The sequence below is a fragment of the Perca flavescens genome, chromosome 4 (assembly GCF_004354835.1).
Source record: "Perca flavescens isolate YP-PL-M2 chromosome 4, PFLA_1.0, whole genome shotgun sequence".
NCBI lineage: Eukaryota > Metazoa > Chordata > Actinopteri > Perciformes > Percidae > Perca > Perca flavescens.
In genome coordinates this window covers 5244173-5270964 of record NC_041334.1, presented here as the reverse complement: position 1 = coordinate 5270964, position 26792 = coordinate 5244173, and the positions used below count along the sequence as shown (strand labels likewise).

The following is a 26792-nucleotide window of genomic DNA, read 5'->3' as shown; positions in this document are numbered from 1 at the left end:
GATTGGTTGAGCGAATCCCCATTCACACACATTAAAGATGCGACAGAATCTCATATTCCAGACACATGTTTCGTTACCAAATTCACTTCTGAGATTTTTTTATGCGAGAAATCAACTATATAAAGCTGAAACCTTTACGAAAATTGATGGCTAATTGCAAATTTGGTAAGACGTGTTGAACTTTAGGAGCTCCACACAGTCTGACGAGAAAGCGGCAGCCTGCTGTGCTCCATACCCAGGGCAAAGTCACCCTTTGTGGATTACTGCACTACCGGGGCTCCGCGTCCGGCTGCCGGCATAACTATAATATATATACAGTTTGAAATTCGTCACGGCACTTATATCACAGCTATCCCAAGGTCTTACAAAGCTAACAAAAGCTAACAGTCCGATTTTAATTTGAGGGATTTTTATGAACGTGAGGGGTCTTGTTAGGAGGAGCAGCTAGCTAGATATGTGTCCCATTCAATACAATGGGAAAATATCGCGGCTAGCTAGCGACACTTTCGGCATAACTATAGTATATTTACAGTTTGAATTTCGTCACGCCAATATATAACATCTACCCCAAGGTCTAATAAAGCTAACAGTGGTGTCAGATTTCAATTTTATAAATATTTGTGAATTTCAGAGGAATTCTATAAGGAGGCTAGCTAGCTCTCATTGATAGAGCTCCATCCAGCTGCAGCCGTGACAGCCGTGACGGAGCTCAATCTACCTCACAGCAAGCCGGGGTCTGCGAAGGACGGCAGGTCAGGCGGCGAGGTAGCAACACAGGCAGCACTGCCGCTGAACTCCGACACACAGTCGGACAAAATTTGCAATTAGCCATCAATTTTAAATCTACATAGTTGATTTCTCGCATTAAAAAGGCTCAGAAGTGAATTTAATGGTAAAATAGCAGATGAACAATGTGTACAATTTCTGAGATCTGCACGACCTAGATTCAGAAGACTAACTGATCTCAGGTCAGTTGTGTAGCCTATGTAAATGTTGGGGCGTGACAAAGAAAGAGACTAGAGCCAAATCAGAATCAGAAAGGGTTTTATTGCCAAGTACATTTTTTAACACATACAAGGAATTTGTTTTGGTTTTGTTGGTGCACATCACACATTCTCTAAATGGAATATTAAACAATATAATATAAGTATAGGTATAAATAAATGAGGATGAGCCGCCGAGTTGACGTCAACTAGGCGGCTCGTTGAGATTTGCCCGTTTTCAGAGGCAGTTTCAAATTGTGAGATTTGCAGAGGAAAAAGGTGTCAATGGGATTTGGAGGTTCTATGTATGTCCTAGTTACCCACTAAACATTATTCAACTATGATAAGGTAAAATCGGTTTTGCATTCTATCACCCCTTTAACATCAAAAATGTGACATCTAAACATTGCCCGTCAACTTCTGACTTTGAAAAGTTTTGAGACAAAGTGCAAAAGAAATAAATTAAATAATTGAAAAGCCCAGACAATAGAAAATCAAAAAGAAGTTAATATAGAATAAACAAGCTAAAGGACACAACATGCACACATGGAGCCTGGTATTGATCCAGAAACTTTATGATTAAAGGACAACCTCCTGAGCCACCCAGGAATGAATGAATCCAACTACAAATATCAATCATTCTTTTATTGTATATATTCATAAATATATTGTGATTTTTTTGTTAATAGCATCTTCTTTTTATTTTATTTTATATATATATATATATATATATATATATATATATATATATGCAATGAAAATAAATGAGAGTAAAGTTTATTGCAAAGTATGTTTTCTCATGTAAGGAATTTGCCTCGGTATCTAGTGCATAATGAACATAAATGAAATAATAATACAAAAGCGAAGTAATACACGTGTTTCTTAAACCTTGTCCAAGTTCTTTTTTCCATTGATCTCTCACAATATAATCCTGGCTGTGGATAAAGCAGGGTTGAGTTAACAAGCTATTGATGCATTGGTTGCAACAAGTAGTAATACTAATGCCACTAGTATGGCTACAAGCAGGTAAAGAAAAGGTTTAGATTAAATGAATGCCATGGTAGTTATTTACTGGTAGTAGGTAGGAATGAAATATGTTAAGTATCTCTTAGTTATTAATGTGAGCCCTTCGGTCAAAAATGGCGGTAACTGTTATAATAGTTATATAATATATAACTGTTGTATTGGCGACCCAATGGAGTGTCGCCTCTTATTATTATACCATCTTTGGTATAATAATAGCACATGTTCAACTGTTGTAGTGTGGGTTGGGACTCAGCTCCATCTTGTCTGTAACCCTAATAGACAGCTATGATTTTTCCCATTCCTCTACACCAGTGTTTCTCAAGGGGGTACAGCGCCCCAAGGGGCGTTCGGAGGAAAGTGGACATGGGGGTGCTGGCCCAAAGAAGGTTTAAAACCAAGTAACTAACTTTTTGGATGTTTTCCCGTTTATTTTGTCCTTATTTTGAACCAGTAACGTTACTCTAAAGCACAAACTCCAGTGCAAAAACATACTCGGACGGTGAACTTTTTGTGTCTCTCTTCACGAACAGCTGATGAAAATGACTCCTATTAGAGGGCCACGTGTTCTTCAGAATACAAACCATATGCTAATTCCTCAGTCTCGGTGCTGTGTTATACAAGCTAATCCCTCTTCATTATGAGAGCAGAGCACTGGCAGTTTTTGGCACTTCTTTCACCGGATTTGGAAAATGGCGATTGTGGATTTCTGAGTCATCCTAGTTCATAAGTAACGCACAATAACTCTTTTACAAACCACTGTCAATGATTCATTTCTTTGTGTGTAAACAGGCAGTCGTCAATTAATCGGGCACTTTTTTCAAAGTGTTAGAACAGTGCAACTTTTTTTTCCGGACTGGAAGTCCATAATGAAGTAACTTTTTTTTTTTTTTTATTGATTTTTCTACTTTTTTTTTTTTTTTTCCTATTTATCTTTCTTCTCGGTTTTGTCGTTTCCTTTCAAGCGGCAGAATAAAGAGGAGTCTTTGATATATACCCAGAAAAACATGAGCATCTGGGAGATGCTGAGACACAAAACACCATTTGAATTATTTGCCTTTGAAGCTCCATTCATGAGCACTTTTTGCGTATCAGCTGGCGCGACTGGAGCTGCGTCTCCAAACTTTGTTGTCGGGAGAACAAAGCCTCTACACAGTTATGTCCCTCTGTGTGTGTGTGTGTGTGTGTGTGTGTGCGGGATTGTGTCTGTGCACGTGTCACCCTGTCCCAGTGATAGGTCTACCTGAGCCACCCACACCTTACCTTGTTTGTTTGGAAGGCAAACCAATGCCACAGCCCCCCCTCCTGTCTGCTGGTTGATCGTTTTGGCATTGAAATAACGTAATGCCTTTGTTGCGCGAAATAAATTCTGCGAGTGGTGAGCTGTTACTGCGTGTATCCCTGTGATAAGCTTATCTTAAACCCTGGGATTTATGATACCAAATTAAAGAGCAACATTTGTTCACTCGGCTATTATTTAGCAGATAGTGGGGCAGGGGACAGACGGGAAACATTGGGGAAAAAAAGGACCTTTCAAAAAAAAATTCACTTCGAAAGATTTCTTGAAATAAGATACAATGTTCAAATAAGATCTTTTACAAATCTTTCACAAAAACCTTATGAGATGTTAAAGTGTTAGTGCGTAACTTTTTTTACATTAATGAGCGCCCGTTACGTTCAAGCCATTGCCAAATCAGTTGCTACAAAGCTAATTAAGACTTATCAGCTCCACACAACTCTCCCTGTATTTCTCATCATGATGTTCAGAAGATTGTGTCGTCCGGTGACTTTTGCGCTCAGAAACTTGATTGAAGATAATTACCTCTTCTGAAGAGTCCATTTTTTAAGTGTTTTTAATCCTCCGTGTCCTCCTTGGCTACTAGCAGCTGTGTAGAGGAGGGGTGGAGGGCGCAATCACGGAAGGCTTGTATCACCAACAGTTTTGACGTCAGTACCTAGAATTCCTCATAGCAGCGACAAAAACGACACGCTAAAGCTCATTTTTTAATCAACACACTCTCACAATGGGCGTTTGGGCCTTTAGCGTTTGTTACTCCTTTATCGTCATATTTAGACGCGCTTGGTCGGGACTCATGGCGTCACTTTTTGACACTTTGGGTCGGGAGGAACGTTGAACTGACGCGCGGCACAAGAACGGGACAGTTGGGGGTTTGGAAAAGATGGTGGGTGGGGTTACAAAATGTACGTTTCAGTGACACGCGGGACAAGAACGGGACACGAACCCCGGTCTGTGTTGTTTGAGCCATCCACCAACCCAACCTGCTTCCTTACGTAGATTTTCCGTCTTTCATACTACTCTCTGCCGTTGTCTCTCTTCATACTACGTGATCATACAGCGCCGCGGTCGAGCTGCTGCTCTGTCCAGTGCTAAAGCAGCGTCACTCATTGCGCGGCTCGTGAGTCTCCTGCGGCTTGCCTAGCTCTAATTTGTGGCTTGCGTGGCAGTAAATAATACAGTGATATAATCATCTAGTCAATACAGATATTTCATAAAACATAAATAACAAGCAGGGCTATAACAAAACCCTAACTCCGCTCTATTACAAATAATTTATGTTTGAAAAATACCCAAAACGGTGGCATTACAAGATGGAAAGAGACTACAAAAGATATTTAAACTTGCTCTGCCCTTCCGTCCATAAAACCGACTCACCGCGTTGCCAGATTGGGCGGTCTTTTCCAACTCTTAATGCCGAATGTGCTCCTCGATTGCTGGATACATGATGGACTAATGTAGCTTAACCATTGCATATTGGATGTTCAGGGATGACAGATTGATAAGCAGACATGCTATTTATGACTGGATGTAACTTTTGATACTTTGCGGTAAAAGTGTCCAGTCAGTATGGCTCTCATGAAAAAAATAGTAAAGACCACTACGTCAAAGGGGGATTTTTGCGTCGGTATCCGACGCTAAGAGACACTGACAAGGCGCCAGTATTTTACGAGTCGGGAGCGAGTCGGGAGTTTTTATCTGAGATACGACTCAGAACAAAATGTTTTCAAGACTCGTTCCCTTCGCAAGATATTTACAGTAAGTTGCATCATGTGTCTTAAATGAAGTGCTATTAGATATTTTTACTAGAAATTAGAAATATATTCTGGGTAAGATTTTGTTTTTTTTTTGCAGTGAAGAAAGACCTTTCAAGGCTGCAGCCGCCAGATTGGTAGGCTTTGACAAGAAAAAGAAGGAAAATGACTTCAAGCTTTTATTCAAAGCGTTGAGACATTTATATTTACTCTATTGAGCCCAGATATGATGGCAAAAAAAGAAAAACTCAAACAATCTCTCATCAACCGTAATCTCTCATTTGTCAAAAGACAGACACATGTAATATGGTTATAAATGGAACCTGCTGCTGTCTCCACAGGCAATGTGAGAGGCTCTTCACTAGTGCTCGTGTCTGCTTGCCAACGAGTCTGAGTGTTGAGTTAAGGGGCTTTTACCTCACCATTGTGCTCATTTAATACCAGGCATTTCAAACAACTTGTATAAAAATTGGCTTTGGAGTTTTGATCCTTTGTTAGTCCCATTGGAATTAAATGTATTTCTGCTACAGCATACAAAACTGCTCTGTAAATCACATGCCCTTAACTCGTCTTTAAAACAAATAGTATCCATAAGCAGTGTCGGGGAGTAACTAGTTACGTCATTTAATTAATCCGTTTTCCGTTACCGGGAAGAAATGTGCAATTAAATGAGTTACCTATGAAAATGTTCATGATTACATTGGGGGTTACATCTGAAAATTTTCATTTTTCTTTGTTGCTTGGCATGTTTTTCATGTGCACAATGTCTTCTTTTGCCATTTCCAACCACAGCTGTTTAGTTAAGTGTGATGCTATTCTGATGCTTTCCGTTGGTTTGGATTTGCAGCATTGGATTACATTGTCCCTCAGGCTGTCTGAGAGTTGCCACTATGGCTACGGATAAAAAACACGTTTCAGTGCTTGAAATATAAAAAAACAGCAACATTTTAATACAAAAATCTGAAAGGGGTTCAAACATAACCAGCGCTCAAACTGCTATCGACGTCACAAATGCTAGATGTCCAATCTCCGGAAACATCTAGAGGTATGTACAGTAAGTGTAGTTAGCTTACAGTAAAGCGTGATTCATGCTTCTGCGTAAAATCTAACGCCGTGGCTACATGTGGTTACATCTCGAAAAAATGTAACCACACATGAAATCAAGGAGATGGTTAACTTTTCCTGCTACAGATTTCCCACCGTGGTCAGAAAACAGAGGGGAGACACTTTGTTTCTCTCACTATGACTCTAGAGTCGGTACTCGCTCCGAAGCTAATCGCCATCGCTCTCTCACTCGCTCACACACACACACACACACACACACACACACACAAACACACACACACACACAAACACACACAGCGGCTCTACTATTCTCTTAAAGAGATTGACGCACGCAAAAACGTACAAGTATAAAGTTCAGGCCACTTACGTAGGCTTAGGCAGAAGCTCTGCGTGGAGCTTCCGCGCAACCATAAATCACGCTTAACTGCACTGGAAGCAGTCATTGTAAATAAAGTGGGGAAGAACGTGCTGATGTCTGACTTTGTGGTGGCTGTTGTTCAAAATTAAATTATTCCAATCTTAACTCATGTTATGAAGGATTTTAAATGGACTTTGACAGTAGTCCATGTTGAGTACTGCTCTAAGGTTAACACTGCCAGTTGAAGTCATTCATTAGAAATTTAGAAAGAGTAATCAAAAAGTAATACATGTTATAAGTTCCATGACTTTTCTGAAGCAATTGAAATAGCTACACTACTATTACATTTTAAATAGGGTAACTTGTTAACAGTAACCCTACATTTCCAGAGAAACCTTTCCAGCATTGTCCATATGTTCTATTTATTTGGTTTCATGAGTGTCTGAGCGTATACAAGTCACAATGCTTGTGTGTCTTTGAATGCTGCACACTGTTTTTGTCTTTGTCTGCAGAAAGCAGCTTGAGACAATGACCTTGTATCACGACTGCTCCTCGCAAGAAAACAACAGCATCTGTTATCTATGCATCCGTTATCTATTCAACTTTATTTCCATCCAACTTAGTTGGTTGGAAATTAGACGTAGTCCTATTTTCAAATCTCCAGTTAGCTTTTAGCACTGACGAGGGGTGGGACGAGACCCCCAGCTCACGAGAAGAGAGACGAGATTGGGTTCACGAGATCCAGAACACTATTTTACAGAAAACTTCAATGAAGAAATAAGACTGGAACAATAGTCCTTTATTCAATCGAAAGTCACGAAATGAAAACAGCAGTGAAAAGTTCTCTTCACTCAGAGAACCGAGGTCACAACATAAGTGAGCGCTTTCTGGCAGTAGTTGAGACCGTTTAGACCAAATGTTTTGTACTTTAATTTGTCATTGTAGCCTACAGTAGAGAGAGAGAAATAAAGCTTATTTCTATATCATTTCACAGTGATTATGTTCTAAAGCACAAATAAATTACCATCAAACACTCAACAGATGATTTTTGTGAAGACAGATGCTCTTTTCTCCTCCTCTGCATTTCATTCATTGCAGCACTAAACAAGGGAGTAGGCTACTCTAGTATGGATTTGGGACCATTATATTGATACAAAAGGAAAAGTTAGGTTTTGCTGTCCTCTTCCCGACTCATTTTAACAGAGAAAGAGAGTGGTCTGCTCGAGACAACGCCACAGTCAACGGCACGCTGCGGACGCGAGAGAGAGAGAGAGTTCTAACGCTGGGTTTTACAGGCAGCTTTTTTCTTCCACTATCGCTCTGCAAAAGTAAACTCGGAGTCAGCTTTGGAGAACGGGCGAGGGATGTTCTATGCTAATTTCGAGGCTGCTGCTCTGCAGTTGTGCGCTGATATCGCGAGACACTCTTTACCTCGACGAGAAATCTCGTCCCGTTTCTCGTGGGACGAGATCTCGTCACACCTCTAGCACTGACCCTATGGAATCTGGCTTATAGTTTTTTCTTTTATTCTTAATTTCATGCATCCGTCCATTATTCTGTTGGGCTCTCCATTAATGCTGCCATCGGTCTGTAACTGGCCCCCAGCCCTCGTCGAAAAAAAAAAAAAAAAAAAAAAAAAAAAAGACACTTGCCACCGGGCTCAAAAACTCTTCTGGGGGAAACCATGCAATGTGTTTAGAAAGAAATCACTGATTTTGCTTTCCCCTGACTTTAAGCTAACTTGAAGCTATTTTCCCTTTAATAGCTGCTTTGGCAGGCGTATTTCTCTCTGCAGGTCACCTCAGCCCTTTCAGAAGTCTGTCACATACGTAAAATCAAATACAACCGAGGCTTTTCTTGTCTTCACTTGACTACATTATCCGTGTGCTGCCGGCCATAACATGCTCTCCCAGTGTATTCCTCAGCCCCTCCATCAGTGCACAGCAGGGAAAACATTCGTACATCTGCCATGAGTAATGGATCTCACGGATCTGCAATTTGACTTTGGCTTGATGATTTGTTGTGTTTTTCATTAGGCTGTTGTTAAAGCAAGCGGGGCCGCGTGCGGAATCGAGTGAAATAAATGAAAGACTGAGCCCTTGCTGGTGACAGTGGAAGGCCGCAATGTTAAATGACTGAAAGCATTGTCGTTAATAAGCAGTTCACTTCGCTGAAACAGCCAGTGTAATTACTTTTTTTTTTTCTTTCCATAACAACAGCAGCCAAAGAATAATGGCCACGGCACGATTCCCCCCCTAATAAATGCGTGTTTCTTTTTCAAAGGTCATTTACTTAGTTATAATGTTTCAGTGGAGTGAACTCTCTACATCTGTTTGTCAAATAATGCTGACGCTGTGGAGGTGTCCCACGAGCTGCACACTATGATTTGTACCAGATATTGTGCATACACCAACTGTGTCTCCTACAAATGGCCATGGACATGTTTTGGATAAAACACAATGTCATCTAGGTTGGGTTTTTCTTTTCAAAAAAACAACTTACAGTAGACCAGTATAGAATAGCGACGTGGGCAGTGATGGTAGTTGCACGATATTTTCCCCATATTTCCCTGCGAAATGTAACCGTTTAAAGTTTACTTTTATAGTTTTTGTAAACCTCCAAGGATGGAGCCTGACGTTTGCATAAAAACACACATTGATTGAATTTCTTAAATTAAACCCAAAACTAAAAGGCTTTTAAATTTGACATGAGGTCAGGCGTTTGGCACATAGCATTAATTCAGGACTTCTGCTGTATATCTTGTTCCCTTTCTAATGAAAATGAGACTTTTTATTAATCACTGAGCTGCACATGAAGGCCGTTGCGTGGAGAATGTTGCACGCTATCCTCTCAGCCACCTCTGAAGTGGGAATTGCCCATTGCCAATGACTTCCAAAAAAAACTGCACGATGGCCATTTTAAACATGTGATAGTTCTTTTCAAGGCTCTATTCGCGGTTTTAAACACGTACTTAACATTGTGAGATGGATTAGTTAGGTTTGAGCGAAAACATGATTGGTAAGGGTTAGGAAAAGATCAGTGATTGGCTTAAAACGAGTCGAGGACGTAACTGTTTAGTCATGAATGTATACACGTTATTTATAGCCTGATTTAGACAACATTTTGTACCTAAAACATGGCAATGTTGATTTTTTTTTTTTCTGGAGTGATAAAGAGAGAGATCCTAAATTCCCTCTCCAGAACCTCTAAACATTTCAACAAATTGAAAAACAAATTTTGCACCTGGCTTTATCCAATGTTCATATTTCTGTTCTGGATGGGCAAATTAGCGCATATGTATGTATGTATGTATGTATGTCTGTATGTATTTGTGCATATGTATGTATATACTGTATATGTATCATTATATATATATATATGTGTACACTATATATGTGTGTGTGTGTCTTTCATTTTTTTTCATGTATCAAATTAGTTCTCTGAAGCTCACCACTTTCTGGAGACTTAGGCCGGTTACATACTGGCTGTGTGGCGCGAGCGTGTCAGCTGCGTGGCGTGTCCGTTTATATTTCGGCTCCCATGGTAACAGGTTAGAGCTTACACGCTGCCTGCGTGACACGCGCGTCTCAGGCACGGCTCAGGCGAGCCGCGCCGAAAACGTGTGCCTGCTAGAAGTAGAACCAACTCCTATTTTACACGCGACACGCAAGCTTGTTGGAAGTGTTTCCAGGCAAAATAGAATAGGAAAAGATATTTATATGTCATTTAGACACAAATACATATTAATAAATGACAGGTTGATGTTTGAAAGTCTCTAGGTTTTGATATAAATGCAGATATAAATGTAATTTAAATAAAGAAAATCGATTTTCTAATATTGAGCCAAATATTCTGTAGCCTATTTTGCCGTCAATACTCTTTATTGGTAAACATGGTCTCTTGGTAAACTCTTTAACATGGTATTTCATTTTATCAATGGGAAATAAAATACATGTGTACAGACAAGGCTAGCAGAAGCAGCACCGCGTCAGACACGTTTCTGGTGTGTAAAGACAGAAAACGCCACGCAGCCGCCACGCAGCTGACACGCAACAGAAACGCCACGCTCACGCCACGCTCACGCCACGCTCACGCCACGCTCACGCCACGCTCACGCCACGCTCACGCCACGCAGCCAGTGTGTAACCGGCCTTAGTGGTTGACCTCTCTAAAACTTGTTGTTGGACACAACCTTGTACCTTTTAACTTTCTCTAACGGAGCTTTCCTTTTCCCACCACAGTACTGCGTTTCATTCGGTACTGAGTGTTTTCATGTGCATCCAGTTATTTCAAATCCACATTGTCTAGAAATGTTCCCGATCCCTTACGCTTGGCTCCCAGAGTGACCGATCTGCCACGCCACAGGCCTTGTTCCTAGACGCATACGTCTATGTTTAGACCAGCGTGTTATTACTGGCGCACAGCTGATTTCTAAATCTCCCAACACAACACACCCAGATGTTGTAATGCGCCTGCAGAGCTGGTGTCAGGTGAGCTGCACCCATCTGTTCTGCTGCCTGGCTTTTTTTTGGCGGGGCTGTGCAGCCATTAGCCGGGGTCAGCAGCTGGCAGAGCGCCGACGTGTTGGCAGCTCCACATGTTCTCCGTGACCCCCGTGTCATCCGCTCGCCCCTGATGCATGTAGATGAGCCGGGTGTTACGCAGCGGTGTTAGGCGACAGGGTCACTGTCATTAGCGGGCGGGTCAGAACGCTGGAATGACCTTTCATGCTAAAAAGGGGCTGCTTCCTGTCAGCGGCGCCACAGGTCATCACATAGATCATCACCATCATGGGACTGGCTATTTACTGTGGCCAGACAATGTCAGGGCAGCGTGGAGCTCTGGGTAACACTACAGGTCACACCTCCACTCACACTCTAATTACACCGGAATGAAACAAGAACAGGATTAACCACAGGTGACCCGTACAGTACACCCTGGGGAAGAAAAGCTCCCCACTGGAAATGGAACTAGTATGAACACATGAACACTCTCTTTATAATACCAATTAACATGCTCCTTTTTGTGTTTAAAGGACTACACCTTTGTTTTGTAGTTTTTACACACCTCTAATTACAACACGTACTGCATACTTCACTGCCCACAGATTACCAAAGGATTTTTAGGATTTTTCTAACTTTCCAGGCAGCTGCTGGTTTCCATTCATTTCAATTTAGTATGACATTTTAAATTTGTAAACACTTTATCATAAGGGTCTGTAATTTCTGAATAATTTCCTATTAATGGCACTATACACAGGGTTTCCGCGGAGTCTTAAAAAGTCTTAAAAATATATAACACTTTAAAATCAAAATGTCAAGTTCTTAAAAAGTCTTAAATTCGCTGAAGAATTGTCTTCTAGGTCTGAAAATATTTTTCAACGGGTCTAAATGTTCTCATTGAAATGCTCCCTCAGGACTTTACAATGTTTTTTTATTTTTATTTTTTTATTTTGTGGTGTTCTTTATTTGCTCCTCCAAATATAAATCGCTGTATTACCACTACAAATGAGACCAACATGCAACTTACTTTGCCACCGAGTGCGAGATTGTATTCTTCAGCTATGGGGAAGTGCAAGTTTAGCCATGTTTCTGGACTCTGACATTGACGTTTGTTTTTTTGTCGTGATATAGGTCTAAAATTTCATTTATAATGGTCTTAAAATGGTCTCAAAAAGTCTTCAATTTAACTTGGTGAAACATGCAGAAACCCTGTATACAGTATATGATATTCAGAACATAAATACATAGCAAACGATGGTTTCCTGAGCAAAGAGTGAAGTCACACTCACTCTATGTGTCGTAATCCAAGCTTCTCTTTGGTTCTTTGGTTTGGTAGCCAGTCCGGAGTCCATGTGAGTGCCTCCTTTTGAAACTCGCTAGTGCTGTTAGCATCGCTAATAACTCCGTCCTGACCAACGGTGGCTGGACGGCGCCGCCACGAAAGCTAACGCACACCCTCTTTTCTTGCTTTTGCTGTTTTTGACTTTACGAACATCTAATTTCCATGTACTGTATGTGTTTGTTAAGGGCTGGGATTCAGGCTGAGAGACTTCTGTTAAGTGTTAGAGTTCATTCATTGACAAATTGTTCTTATCTCAATGCCCACTTACTAGTTTTTTCCTCTCCCCAGAGCTTTCAACTACGTCTCCCATTCGTCATCAGTGTATAGAACATCCATCTGCTGATTGAGACTGCGTGATACAATAGAAACCTAAAAAAAAAATAATAATAATACGCTTGTAATTGGACCTCCAGTTAAGATCATTTAGTCCGATTTACGTAGATTTTTTTATCCCGCTTCCTATAATGCGAAGCTCTTGAACTGGAAGTGAGTAACAGCACTTCTGTCTGTGTGAACTCTGGGGATCCTCTTCTTCCAGCCACGAACTGAATACAGAAGAAGTCAGACTGCCAACTCTCCTTAAAAAAAACTCTCAATCTCTTATGTGTCTGAAGTATCTATCAAGCATCACTCCCCCCCTCTTACCCTCCCAGGACAATTTAAAACAAAGTGCCGTGAGTCAGCATGTAGACTTCATTGTGTTTTGTTTTTTTTCTTTTTCTGATACACTTTATTTTTCAGACAGATATTGACGGACTCACCACGGAGAATATTTAAGGAGAATTAGAGCGGCTTAGTTGGTGTTTGCTTAGCAGCATTGAGCTGGACTTATCAGACGTGCGTGCGTCGTGATTGGTTGGGAAGGTTGGGTTACTGACTGCTTAGCATGCGCAGGCACGCTACAGGTCACATTAGCCATGTGTTGCTCACTCACCACCTGGATAAATACCACTGTTGGCAATGTGGGAAAAATAAACTCATCACTTGGTTTCGATTGCTACTGGAAGCCTCTGTTTACAGTGATACATGTATCCCATTGACGACAAAATGTATGTGCTTTTGTATCTTTGTATGCAGTTTGATCATATGTTCATGCATTATGCTCGGTGAACAGAAGCAAGAACATGCATACATGCCAGCAAACCTGTCTGACTGAGCATAAGGCAAATTATGTTATGTTCACATTTTTGGCCAGAAAATCTCACAATGTAAAGTCTATGGGTTCGAGCGAAAACTTGTGGGCGGGGCCAGCGTGAGGAACACTACTGCTGCATATTCAGTGGGCCGCATATCGCGGAAGTAAACCTGGAAGCTCAAATTTTTTTGTGGCGTATGCGCCAGGCAAGTGAATAGGTGCCATTTTGGCATCCGGTATCCAGTTAATATCATACGTACAGTACATGGTTAATAACCGTAGCTTTGGGATCTGGTGAAACAAAATGTTCTTGTATCTGATAGAAATGATGACAAAAACTACAAACGCAAGCCAGGCTGTACAAAACGCAGCGTTTACTGCGTGTGTGTGTGTGTGTGTGTGTGTGTGTGTGTGTGTGTGTGTGTGTGTGTGCGTGTGCGCGTGCATGCGTATCTAGCCCTGTCTTGTATCAACAGAGCACAGGTGTTCCTCCCATTGTTTCCTCTCCCTGTCTCTCTCCTGACCTGCTCACAGCTGCTAATTGGTATCTAGGAGACGGCGTGTGTCTCCCTCCATCCAACATGGTTCACTTCAGAACTGTAATAGATAAACAGGTCGCACACCTCTTCTCAACTACACCGGTAATTTCCCAAAACTCTTTTCGCTACATGGCCTCCGCCACGGTGGTTCAGCGGAACCACATTGTAAGTCTAACAAGCTGTGCAGCATGTGTGTACTTACGCCTACATGAACACTTCAGTAATACAAAGCTATTTCTGCTCTTCATGTACACAAGCCCCAGCTCAGGGTGCAGCCACGCAGACATGTGGACAACTTATCGTTGTCCTTTTGGGAGACTCACACCTCGGATTGGCCATGGAGAACCGGTTCCAACTTGGAATTGTTCTTTTGGAAAATTTGGTTTCAAATCCGATCATCGGCTCCAAATTTAACATGCGCAAGTTTTGGTTTCCGTAGCGGCCATGCTGCTTCTTCTACTTGGGCGGAGTGATTTCCTTGCAGCACCTGAGGAGCAGAGAGTAGCAGTGCTTCGCCTTTCTGAGAATATAGTTCCCAGTATGTATGCGGTGAGAAGTTGGCTGTGTTTCATGTGACCTTGTTATTTGTACACCCTGTGACTATACACATCACAACATGTAAATAGGAACATGTTGGCGTTATTTTGTCACTTATTGGGAGCAGTAGGCTAGTTGGAGCCGGTTACCTCCAGGATCTGTGCTAAGCTAGGCTAGCGCTGGGGGCGTCAGACAGAGTTAAGACACGCACGGAAATGAGAAGGGTATGTATGGACTTGTCTAACTCTGGGGGATACGGTGAATAAGATAAAGTCCCAAATAAGTCGGTGTGTTACTTTAACCCATCCACCACGCCAACCTACCTCCTCACGTGGAAATGTATTGCTTTTATGTTTTGTCACATTATTTCCTCCTCTGCTCCGGTCATATTTAGTACGGCCACTAGAGGGCGCCGCCACTAGAAACTTAAATACAGGTCCTAATTGCTGCTTGTACGAATGACGTCTGGGAGCGTTTTTCGGGGGAGGACAGTCTCAGTCGGATATGTGTATGCCAGCGCTGACATGAAGCTATTTTGTTCCGTGTTTAAAGGGGTACTCTAGTTATTAAGTATCACACTTCCATAAAGTAAGGGGTCTCACAAGGGACACATTACAAACCGACTGGTCAAAATTAAAGCAGAAGAGGCCGAAATATTATGACTTCTTTGTTTCTTCTAAATTCTGTTTTGTTTTTGCTATTAGAATATGTATAAATATTATTTACACGAATAAATGTGCTCACTAAATGATGATGCATAAGGAAAACAAATGTATAGTTAGTGTACTAATGTCCTTCAGTTCTCTATTATTAAATAAAATGTTTTGGGAAAACAATTTCTCTTATTTGCTGTCCCTTTATGTCACAGCTTCATCAGAAAGTTGCACATTTGTGAACGCGTCTTTCGTCCATCTGCATTCCGCGTGTTCTCTCCTGTCTTGTCTTGTCTGGAATGATTAGATTTTAATATCTGCCACATCTAAAAAGGAATCTTCTCACCGACAGCATATCTGAAGATCTCTGCAGGCTCTGAGTTTGCCTTTGTCTCCGCCATCAGTTTTTTTTTTCTTTTTTTTTGTTTACTTTGCTGTGCATGGCAGAATATTAAAGTTTTGTCCGTGGAATACAAGTATTCTTGGCATCATTAGTGAGGGAACAGCTTTATTTACTGACAGTGGAGGCAGGCAGTAATGTAACACTCCTCCTTCCAGGAGGATGATGGCTCTACTTCTGTTGTGATAAACATCCCCCCTTTTCCCCATCAAACTTCTCCCAGCTACTGCAAACCTCGTCATAACGTGGCCCCGGGGCCCCACGTCAGATCAATTCCAGTTCCCAGCCTGGCCTTTTTTCTTTTTCTCAGTGTGTGTGTGTGTGTGTGTGTGTGTGTGTGTGTGCCTTCACCTGTATCTCTCTGTTTCTGCTCCCCTGTAGCAGTCTGAGGAAGATGATGTGTATTCATAACCAATAACGCTGATTTCTTTCTACTGCCTTTCCCACTCGAGCTCTAGAACTGAGTAAATCTCAATGCTGCAATCGTTTATTTCAAAATGAGTGTGCAGTGCCTCTAAGTGTGTGTGTGTGTGTGTGTGTGTGTTTGTGTGCGTGTGTGCGTGTGTGCGCACGCGCTTGTGTATATAGTGCAATTGGCACTGGGCGGTATTGATCAGAGGTAATGAGGACAACTACAAGGGACAATTCAGCCCACACAAACACTGACATATTTGCATTATGCAAGCATGTATTTGTGTACAGACACACACACACACACACACACACACACACACACACACACAGAGACACAGAAATGTCACAGCTCCGCAGGAAGATGAATGGGAGAGTAATTGACTGAGACAATACAAATAATTTGTGGCTGTAGAAGAACATCAAGATTGATGTGCTGCTGGCGGTTCCCTTGTGAAAAAGGTTCCTGGTTTTTGGAAGTGAGAATCGCTTGGAAGCCGAGAAGGTGGCGGGGGTTGAATGTCGGCGAGTCAAATAAAGTGAGGACGGAGAGGAAGAGCGGGTGCAAAGATGACAGTAGATGGAGAGAAAGCCCCGGTGAACTGTGATGAAAGGAGGGGAGGCGCCTATGGTGGGGCAGGCTGTTCGCTCTCTCTCCCCTCCTTGTCTCACGTTGATTAACCCTGTCATACATTATGCATCCTGCACTGGAAGTGAAAATGACTTTTGGAATGAGGAGATGTGTAAGAACACGGAGCCGGGCCCCGCCACTCAGATTGCTCTCCTGCAGAAACATCCATTCTCAAGTAATCCTTGTTACCCCTGAAATTGTATTGAATTTTTTGACATGTCAGCTTCCGGCGTTGCAATGCATGCATTATGTGTCTCGATGAATAATATCACACTTCTATTCTCATATTTTAATATCATTTCTGTTATTATGGGATTGTGAATCGTCCCTATACGGCTTTCAGAGACGTAGGTTTTTATAAAACGTTGTGTGGATAAAGCCGAGCTATGAAGTTAATAAGTGATTTTTTTTAAATACAGTTTTGAGAAGACTTTAAAGTTAGTACTTCCATGTTGTAAGATGTCATCTCTTAACTCTACTGTATTCATGTGATGGCAGAAGTTACTTGTTTTTCGGCAGACTATTGAAGAAAACACATGCTGTGCTTGTAAAATGCCATGTATTATTAGTATTAATGAGTTTAAATTAGGCCACAGAATGTAGAGTAGGTGGACACGTACTAGTACTCTAGTGCAAGTATTAATACTTGGTAAAGGATGTGGGTTTCTTTTTTTTTCTATCCCTGGTACAAAGTGTTCCCTCTCATCTGTGCAGCATTGTGCTATGTATTACATAAGAGCCTCCTCTCCTTGAGCTGAGTCTTATTAACCCTTGTGTGTTGTTCGGGTCTGTGGGACCCATTTTCAATGTTTGCTAAAAGAAAAATGATGCTATTTATTATTTCTTCTAACTCAAACTCACTGGCCTTGGCTCATTTTCTGTGAAGAACATAACAAATAACTTATTTTTAATGACTGCACACGGTACACCCCTCCTACACATAACTACTACATATGAGGTGTTTGGGTCTACTGGCTCCGAGTGTATTTAAATGTAGGCGTTATAAAACTATGTTGTCTTTCTGCAGCTGCTATTCCCAAACAAAGTTACAAAATTGTTACATTTCAAGCACTTTTCACCTGTTCTGATTAAGTTCTAAGAAATAAGCTCCAATAACCTCGTTTCTATTTTTTCTTTTACCTTTTTTTACCTTGTTCTCTCACAAAAAAACGAAAATGATCATATGATCATAAATGTGATCTCAAAGGGGGTAAATGGCAAATATGAACCATAAATGATGTATATATCATTGGTAATTGAGCTAAAGTAAACATCTGTTAAGTTTTTTTTCCATAAATTGTCATGGCTGTATTGATTTAAAAGCCTAATAATGTGGTGGGTCCACCAGACCCGGGAACATTGGCTGAAAAAATATGAACACCACACAAGAGTTAAGGGTGCTGAGGGCCTGAACGCAGAACTTGTCGGCTTTTGGGTTTCCAACATTTTCAATTTTCTAAAGTATAATGTCCTTCCCAAAGCTCTCGGTCTACTGGTCAATCTTCGTTCCTACCCTCACCTACGGCCACGAAGGCTTGGTCGTGACCGAAAGAACGAGATCCAGGGTACAAGCGGCAGAAATGGGTTTCCTCAGGAGGGTGGCTGGCGTCTCCCTTAGAGATAGGATGAGAAGCTCAGTCATCCGTGAGGAGCTCGGAGTAGAGCCGCTGCTCCTTTGCGTCAAAAGGAGCCAGTTGAGGTGGTTGAGGCGCCTCCCTAGGGAGGTGTTCCAGGCACGTCCAGCTGGGAGGAGGCCTTGGGGGAAGACCCAGGACCAGGTGGAGGGATTATATCTCCTCCCTGGCCTGGAAGCGGCTGCCCCAGCCACCCGACCCCGGGAAAGCCGATGGCGATGGATGGATGGATTTGATATAGTGCAATGTCGCAAAGCTAAATGGAATTGTAGATGGTATGTGAATTTGTTGCTTTGTTCAGCCATTTTAATTCCATACATATGTGAAACAAATGGGCTCATTTGAATCAGAAATCTTCACGTAGTGTAATGATTGTAAATTCAATATACAGCATGTGCTGTTTCTAACTCATAATGTGGAAAATATATTCTCCTTGAACATGGTTCCAGTCTACATCGGTTCTAACCAGTGCTGTACCCGTTTGGAGCATGCGCCTGTTTCGAACAGGCCGTTCCTATTACTTTACTACTTTACTATTATACAACTTTATTGTCAGTTCACACCGAAATTCATTTCGCATTCCCAAGCAGCTCCGCTCAAAAGACGAAATAAAAAGAAAATTAAACACAGAGCTAGACAACAATTACACAAAGATGAGTTTTTTTGTGATTGTTGCAGGCAAAAATCCTTGATTATGCGGCACGTTGTCTTAAAAAATGCGATGGAATGTGCGGGATATTTATGCAATTTTATGCAATAAAATTGTGGGAACTTCAAAAATTGCGGGAACTTGCAAAAACTGCGGTTTGATGAAAAAGAGAAGAAAAAGTGATTTCCCCAACACCCTGCTTATTTTAAACTTAATTTCCAAAAATAGTTTACAGATATTCAGTCATTGCAATAAGTAAACAAATAAGATACAACAATATATACAAATAATATAATATTAAAGTAAAAATAAGAGTAATAGTCTAAACTGAGGGAAATAAAAAATACAAAAGAGACAGACTTTCAAAAATCGTTAATAATATAGACAGCAGGAGCAGTTAAATAAAGACATTTGAGTAGACATCAGATATTAAGACAGGTTTCTTATTGGATTCCAACTTAAGAGACTCAAGGTACATGTCAAATTCAACACCCTGCTTTTCGATGATGTTCACGTCGCGTAATTACGTCACTTCATAACGTTCCCATGGCAACAGGGGAAAATGGGTGCTCTTGTGTGAAGTAAATTAAATTTTTTTCAACTTTCTGCTAAGATATATGTGACTTTTTTGCAACGAAAATGCGGGGATTATGAAATCATGCAAGCACTGCATATTTTGCGCGGAAATCGGCAATTTATGCGGCGAAAGTGCGGCATATTTGAAAAAATGCGGCCCCCGCATGAATATGCAGACTTTGGCTGATTATGCATTGAATTATGCGATCGCATAATCGTGTTTTTCTGGAGGGACTGATAAAGAAACATGTTTCATGATATCCTCGGATCCAGATCTGTTCTTGTGGATTGTTTGGAAGGAGTGTGCAGCAGGTTGACCAATGATCTTGGCGCAAACTTTAGAGTTGATTGTGTAATTTAGTTAATTCTTTTTTTGTGGGGCTTTTCCGCCTTTATTTGATAGGACGGCTAGGTGAGAAATGACCTCTGCGTCGAGGCATAAACCTCTCAGTATATGTGCGCCCTCTCTACCCACCGAGCCAACCCGGCCACATGTATAATTTAGTTTTAAGCTTAGCAGATAGGCTGCTGAGCCAGGCTGCGCTGCACACTCTGAATCACTGAGTTATAAAACAGAGAAAAGGATCTGGCCCCTGCTTCAAAAGGATCCAAACCTACGGAGAAGGTAAAGGCGTTGCTGTATCTTTTTACAAATGTGAGGAGTCCATGATAGATTGAGAGCGACTAGTATGAAAACCCTAAGATCCATGTGTAAGGAGGCAGGTATGGGTTTGTGGATGGGTCACCAACACAGGACTTTCACCCAGGAGACCGGGGGGTTCTGCAGTCAATGAACTTAATTGTTTTGTGGTTCCTATCCTATCATCTACTGGCTTGACCTCTGTGAGTTGACACTGAACAGCCTTTACACAAATGAGTCCCAAGATTTTGAAGATTTTGAAGATTTCCAGAAAAACAAAAAAAACACGGGACTTTCTACCCGCACATTAATGCACCGGAGTCGCCAACAGAAAACCGACTCTTTATCCCACTCTTCCTGCTGTACAAAGTATCTGAACAGCATGTGAACACACCTTGACAGCATATAACATGCAGCGCAGTGAGTCAAGTCAAAGCCAGCCTTCTCATTTCCATTAGGCTTTTGAAGACGTGAGCCTGTCGTCATGATCCCCATGTCCTCACCCACCGAGCACAAAAGCCTCTATCTATCTCCTATCAGTGTTCTTAATACAGCTGATACAATCCACCTTCTTCTCTGTGATCTCTCCTACCTCTCACCTGCTTCATCTGTAATCCTGCTCCACAGGGAACTGTTTGTGTACTTGCTCGTGTGTGTGTGTGTGTGTCTGTGTGTGTCTGTGTGCGAGCGAGCTTTAGTTAGCATGGTAGGAGCTTACGGTCTAGATACCATCTTTAATACCTGCCGGCCGTCGTCATCTGCTCTCACATCTGATAGTTCCCACCGGGATGACGGAAGGCTCAGCCCTGAATTATTAATGACTCTCTCCCAGCACTGAGAGCAGCGCTGATCGACACACTGCTAATATATGAGCGTGGCTGGTTAAAATAACATGTGGCAGCCAACAAGAGGGAGATGTCACGTTAACTTGGCAATAACGACGGTGGTGTGAGCTTCCGTCAGCTCAGTCTCGACAGTGTCAGCTCTCAAAGGCTACGGAAGGCTGCTAATGGGAGAAGAGCGGGCTCATTACTGGAAACAGGGAATAGGTTACTACTTGTTCATTTGAAAGGCTATTTGCTATTAACTCACACCTCCGTCATTGTTGCAGTTTGGGATTTTTTTTTTTCTTTAGGGCTGTGTTCAATTAAACCAAAGAAAGTCTTGGTCGACTTAAATTCTGCCTACTCTTTAACCAATTGATTGGTCTATGGGCAGAAAAACATCTACACGTTATCTCCATATTAGTCTCGCTTTTGCCAGACCATCCACACGCTGCGGAGTGGAGGAAGGTTTAGCTAGTCCACATAGCATTCCAGGATGGGAAAAAAAGTCATGGCCGGCTCCGCATGGAGCCACTGTAAAATAGTTGTGCAAGAGAAAACTCAGATTGGACAGATAGTCCTAGCTAGCTGTCTCAATTCACCCTGCAGAGATCTGAGGAGCAGTCAACCATAGTCCTCATAAATCCACCGGAGTTTAAATTTCCAACACAAAGGAAGCGGAAGGAAAACGGACATCGGCGAAAAGACATGCATTCGGCCGAATTTCCCACGGCACCGGCGCAATCCCGGAAGTGGAACGTCAAGGACATAGACTATCTCTATATCAACTAAATCGTACATATTTACACGATATTCACAGTCTCGGCTCAGGGCAGATGCTACGGTTAAGGTTTGTGGTTAGGGTTGATGAAAAGGTGAAGGTAATTGGTAGGTCTGTGACGGGATGCAAACTCAGGTATCCTGCATGAAGGTCTGATACACTACACTACAAGAATAGGATTTTTGGGACTTTGTCCCAGACAGAAATCCTTGTTATGTGTAGCTGCTTTTCAGTTTACCTGTAACCTGCAGCAGCACTGTGAAGAGCTTTGCGCGCCACAATATGGCTAAATACACTTTTTCCCACTTGTTTCTAGCACCGATTGCAGTTGTGTGCAAACACTTGTTTGCACACAACTGCCTTTTGATTATGTTGGTCCTAAAAGACAAACACGAACTGCTAAAAACAAAAGTTAGCCGCATTTTCTTACTTTAGTGAAATTATTGTGATTATGTTGCAGGAGTTGCTTGAGAAGTTTCTGTTGTCATTTTGAAACTTTGTTTTTACCGTGACTCTGGGACCCAATTGGAATATGGTAACTTCTGAGAATCTAAGCTGACTACAGCATGTTGCAGAATGCTACAAACGTTTCACCACAGTGCCTACTACCTTTTGAAGTCTCCAGATGGTGATTGTTTTAAACTCAAAATAGTGATTTCCAGTTGAGTAGACCTTCATTATGGACACACATGCTAAGGGTCTGGATGGATTTTTGGCTTGCGTTGATAGGGAGGGAGGCTGCGTAGCAGTAAGTCAAATGTATATAGAGTTTACTATTAACAATATTCAAAACTACTTTTGAACAGTATAAATCTAACCTTTTCTCTATAAAACCTAATGAAATAGCAGGAAATCAAATCCACACCACTGACACCAGACATTTAAAACAAATCGCATTCAGACCCTCATCTGCTCAGGGATAGTAATGATCTGAGGCATTTGGCAGCTTTTACAATGGCTAATAACATGCAAAGCAGCATGGGGCAGTAGGCCTGTGCTCCCGGGCCATTATCATGTCGGCGCATATTGTTTCTTATCAAATGTGCCTCATGAAAAGCTTTACCACTAATGAATTATGACCAAATTTTGAGAGAGTTTTTTTTCCATTGAAATAAAATGAATAGAAAGGTCATTCCCATTCAATGGTCAGAGTGGCAGCCATTTTTTGTGAGTGCCATGGCAATGTTTAAACGTATAAATCGGCTTCCGGATAGAGGTTTCGCAGTAACGGACAAACGAGCAGTGGAGTAGTGGCATTACGAGGCAGAGAGCCAGCCGCTAAATGAGTGAAATTTAACAACCTAATGCTTCATCCACACAACGCACATTGCTACTGCCAGAGGGACGGCTGGCTGGCTGGTTCCGCCATGCTTTCATGCTGCATTGTCTTCCTATGGGGAGAGCGGCTACCCTTTATTTCAACTTTGACCTCGTCGTTGCTGACCTTTCAAGGCACAATCCATTCCAGAAACAATAATGACATATACCTGCGCTGCGCTTTGCCTCTTGGCTCTGCTTTCAGTCGCACTGATGCTCCGGAGAACGTCTCCCTTGAGCTGTGTCCTCCCAGCGAGCTAGGACACACTTTACAGCCCAACCGATGCGTGTTGTCACCATGTTAACGATCCATCGGCTTTCTATCCATTTCTTCCCCCCCATCCCAGAAAAGATAGACGGTGTAGCCGGAACACACTGCAGCGCTGACAGAGCTGTGGATAAACGTCTGGCAATGCGAGACCAGATATTCATATTGTATCTATCTGCAAAATGCACGCTGACATCACTTTTCAGTTGGTTATTACATTAATATGAAAACTTGGCAAAGCTACTTTTACGGTTACGCAACTTTTTAAAGTAGCTGGATAAAGTGTCAGTTCACTGAAAATAAGAATAACACTTGTTTTGGTGTCATGGTGTCATAGGAGGCAAGGTTGCTGAGAGTTCTGCTGCACATTCTCTACTCTGAGAGAAAACAAAATTCTTTTCTTGGGTGTTGAATGGAGGTGTTTTGTGGACAAATGTTTGGTTTAATTTATTTATTTCATTCTAAAATGGGTAGCCAAATATTCGATCAGAGTCTATATTGCATTGTATTGGTTCCTTTTGTTGATGCTCTCACAAAAGCTGTTTCTATCACACACACACCCACACACACACACACACAGGATTCTAGAGGTGTTTCAGATGACTTATCCTTGAATCCAAATAACCGAAGAGAACTCAAGTCATCCATTCATCCCTTCAGAAGACCTGGTGACAGGGTTTGATCATAATTGTGTAATAATCACATAAAGGCCACTTTTAAAGTAAATTTTTATTATTATGGTGAAGTGGTAGTAGTTCTTTATTACACGGTTTGGTTGAATACTTGATTGTAAAGCAGACCGTTGCCATGGACCATGTTCTGATCATAGACTCTGGAGGACCATTTTCAAATCAATAAAAATCGTTTTTAAATCAATATTTGTGCCCATACGGTGCTGAAACAGCTAATCAGCTAACCACGGGGATCGCTAACAGCGCTAATGGCAACAGCGCAAACAGATCATTAGTTCAATGCGCCCTGTAATAAGTCATATAGTAAGCCGTGTAGTAAGATGTGTAGTAAGCAGTGTAGTAAGTTGTTTAATAATCTGTGTAGTAAGACGTGTAGTAAGCTGTATAATAAGATGTGTAATAAGCCGTGTAGTAAATTGTGTAGTAAGCTGTGTAGTAAGTTGTGTAATACACTGTGTAATAAGCCACATAAAAAGCTGTGTATTGCGCCCTGTAATAAGCCATATAGTAAGCTGTGTAATGAGCCCTGTAATAAGCCATATAGTAAGCCGTGTAATAAGCGGGATAAGGGATAACCCCTTCAGGCTGATTCAAGCCTGAGTCCTGCTTTACCCTGTCGGAGTTCTAATTCACCCCAACACCACATTATCCCTTTCTTATTATATTACATGTTCATTATTTCTTATTAGTTTGTCCATGTTGGTTTTACCTTAGGTGGAACTGATACACTGGCATCTGAGCTATTGTAATATATGTTGATATTTTGAATCTGAATTTGTATTCACAGATGCATCAAAATACACTAGGTGATCATGGGATAAGCTATATTTGTTTTATTAAAGTGAGTCATTAGAGAATAGCAATTATTTTTCTGCTCTTAAAGAAAATTCTGGATCCACACAAAAAAAAAAAAGTAAAGAAGTCACTTCTCTAAGATTACTAAACATCAGTGCCTTGTAAGTACAGACAGGTCTTTATTCCACATTGACAAGATATTTATACACATGGGAACGGCAACGTTTTAAAAAGGCTGTACAGTGATCACCAGGATTTGTATATGATGATGTGAGTGGGTGGGCTTTAGGAATGATCTTTTTTCTCTCTGGTCCAATTCAGGGTCAGTGACCTCGCTACACTGATCTCTTTTTTTTCTGCTGAAAACAGACTTTTATTGGCATTGTCAGTGATGTTTATTTAGGCTTGGGTGGCAACTGCTTTCAGGGAGGGAATTATTAAGACTGTCCACACACACACACACACACACACACAAACACGCACGCACGCACGCACAGCTGCATTTGGGTAGAGCTTTCCCTCCTGACAGCTTTATCAATATTCCCTCTCATCAGAGCGCTCGGTCAGCGAACGCCACTGAAAGGCCACTGCTGCACGGCTAACTGCCTCATTAAAAAGTTTGGAGGGGCATGGGGGGCAGCTGGCGGAGCCCAGAAGGGGCCCGAGGTTGACGGAGCTCGGAGTCCCTGAGGCGGTAGCCTCCAAAGATCAACTCTCATCGGAAACTCTGACCCCAGCCACTGACCCTGTCTATTTACACCCCCAGACAGGAGGGATACAGCACTATCTCTCTCTCTCTGTCTCTCTGCCTCTCCACCTCTCTCTATGTCTCTGTCTGTCTCTCTCTCTCTGTTTGTCTCTCTTTCTCTATCCTCACTGCTGTGTGTCACCTAGCTGGCTGAAAGGAGAATGAGACAGGCAGTGGTTGAATAAGTATTCAGACCCTTTTCTTGAGTAAAAGTACTAAAGCCACACTGTAAAAACACTTGACGGCCGTTATGTTGTTGGCTAGTTTAATTTATAATAAAACATCCGATTTGATAAACTACATGCGTTTTGTGTGCAGAAATCTTAATGTGTGAAGTAACTAGTAACTGAAGCTGTAACCGATGAATGTAGTGGAGTAAAAAGTCCAATATTTCTCTCTGAAACGTAGCGGAGTCGGAGTAGACGTAGAAAGTGGCATGAAAAGAAAAGACAAGTACCTCAACGTTTGTATTTAAGCAAAGTACTTGAGTAAATGTACTTAGCCCGGACAGAGAAGTGTGGCAGATTCTTCCTCGTCCATAGTTTCATTTTTCTGTAGAATCATTAACAGATAAACAGTTTACTTGAAGATGTGAGAATTTCTACCTAATTTCACTTTCTTATTACTTGAATTCTTACCTGTTCCTGCTGACCTGTCACAGGCGGACACAAGGGAGAGGGATAGAAAAAAATGCTCCGAGCAATGCAAAACAATAACACCAAGCTATCCTCGATAAAGGAAATTGAATTTTAAAGCATCTATTGTGGGGAGGAACGGCTTGCTTTTTATTGTGTACCTTAGGGGCAGGCACTGGAAACGCTGTGAGCACAGTCGTAAACAAGCCATAATCATAATGTGAATCTCTATTCGCAATATTTCTTGTCTTTATGGTGGCAGAAAAAAAAAAAAAAAACATTTAAAAAAAATAAACTGTCAGCACTCAGTCCTGCTGCCCTCAAAAGAGCACTTTTGGAAGCAAAAACCACAGGGCAGCGAAGTAGAAAGTAAAAATAAACAACAAAAAAAACGATTCCGAGGCAGACGGTACAGAGGCAATAAAGCAAAAAAAAAAAAAAGGAGGGATGCAGGTAAAACGAAAAAAAAAAAAAAAAGGAGGACACCGGAGGTTTATAAAGTTAGTGCAAGAGAAAAGATTACGAGCGAAAGGAGAGAGGAGGAAGATGGGAGACAGCTTGCTTCCCCTCTCTCGTCGCCTCTGCTGGCTGAGTGTTTAACAG

The 26792-nt window shown here is 41.6% G+C and overlaps 1 protein-coding gene across 2 annotated transcripts in view; it reads left to right on the top strand.

The window, feature by feature from the left end:
- Nucleotides 1-26792, top strand: part of fhit (fragile histidine triad diadenosine triphosphatase) — a 383478-nt gene that overhangs the window by 178320 nt on the left and 178366 nt on the right. The window lies entirely within an intron of this gene.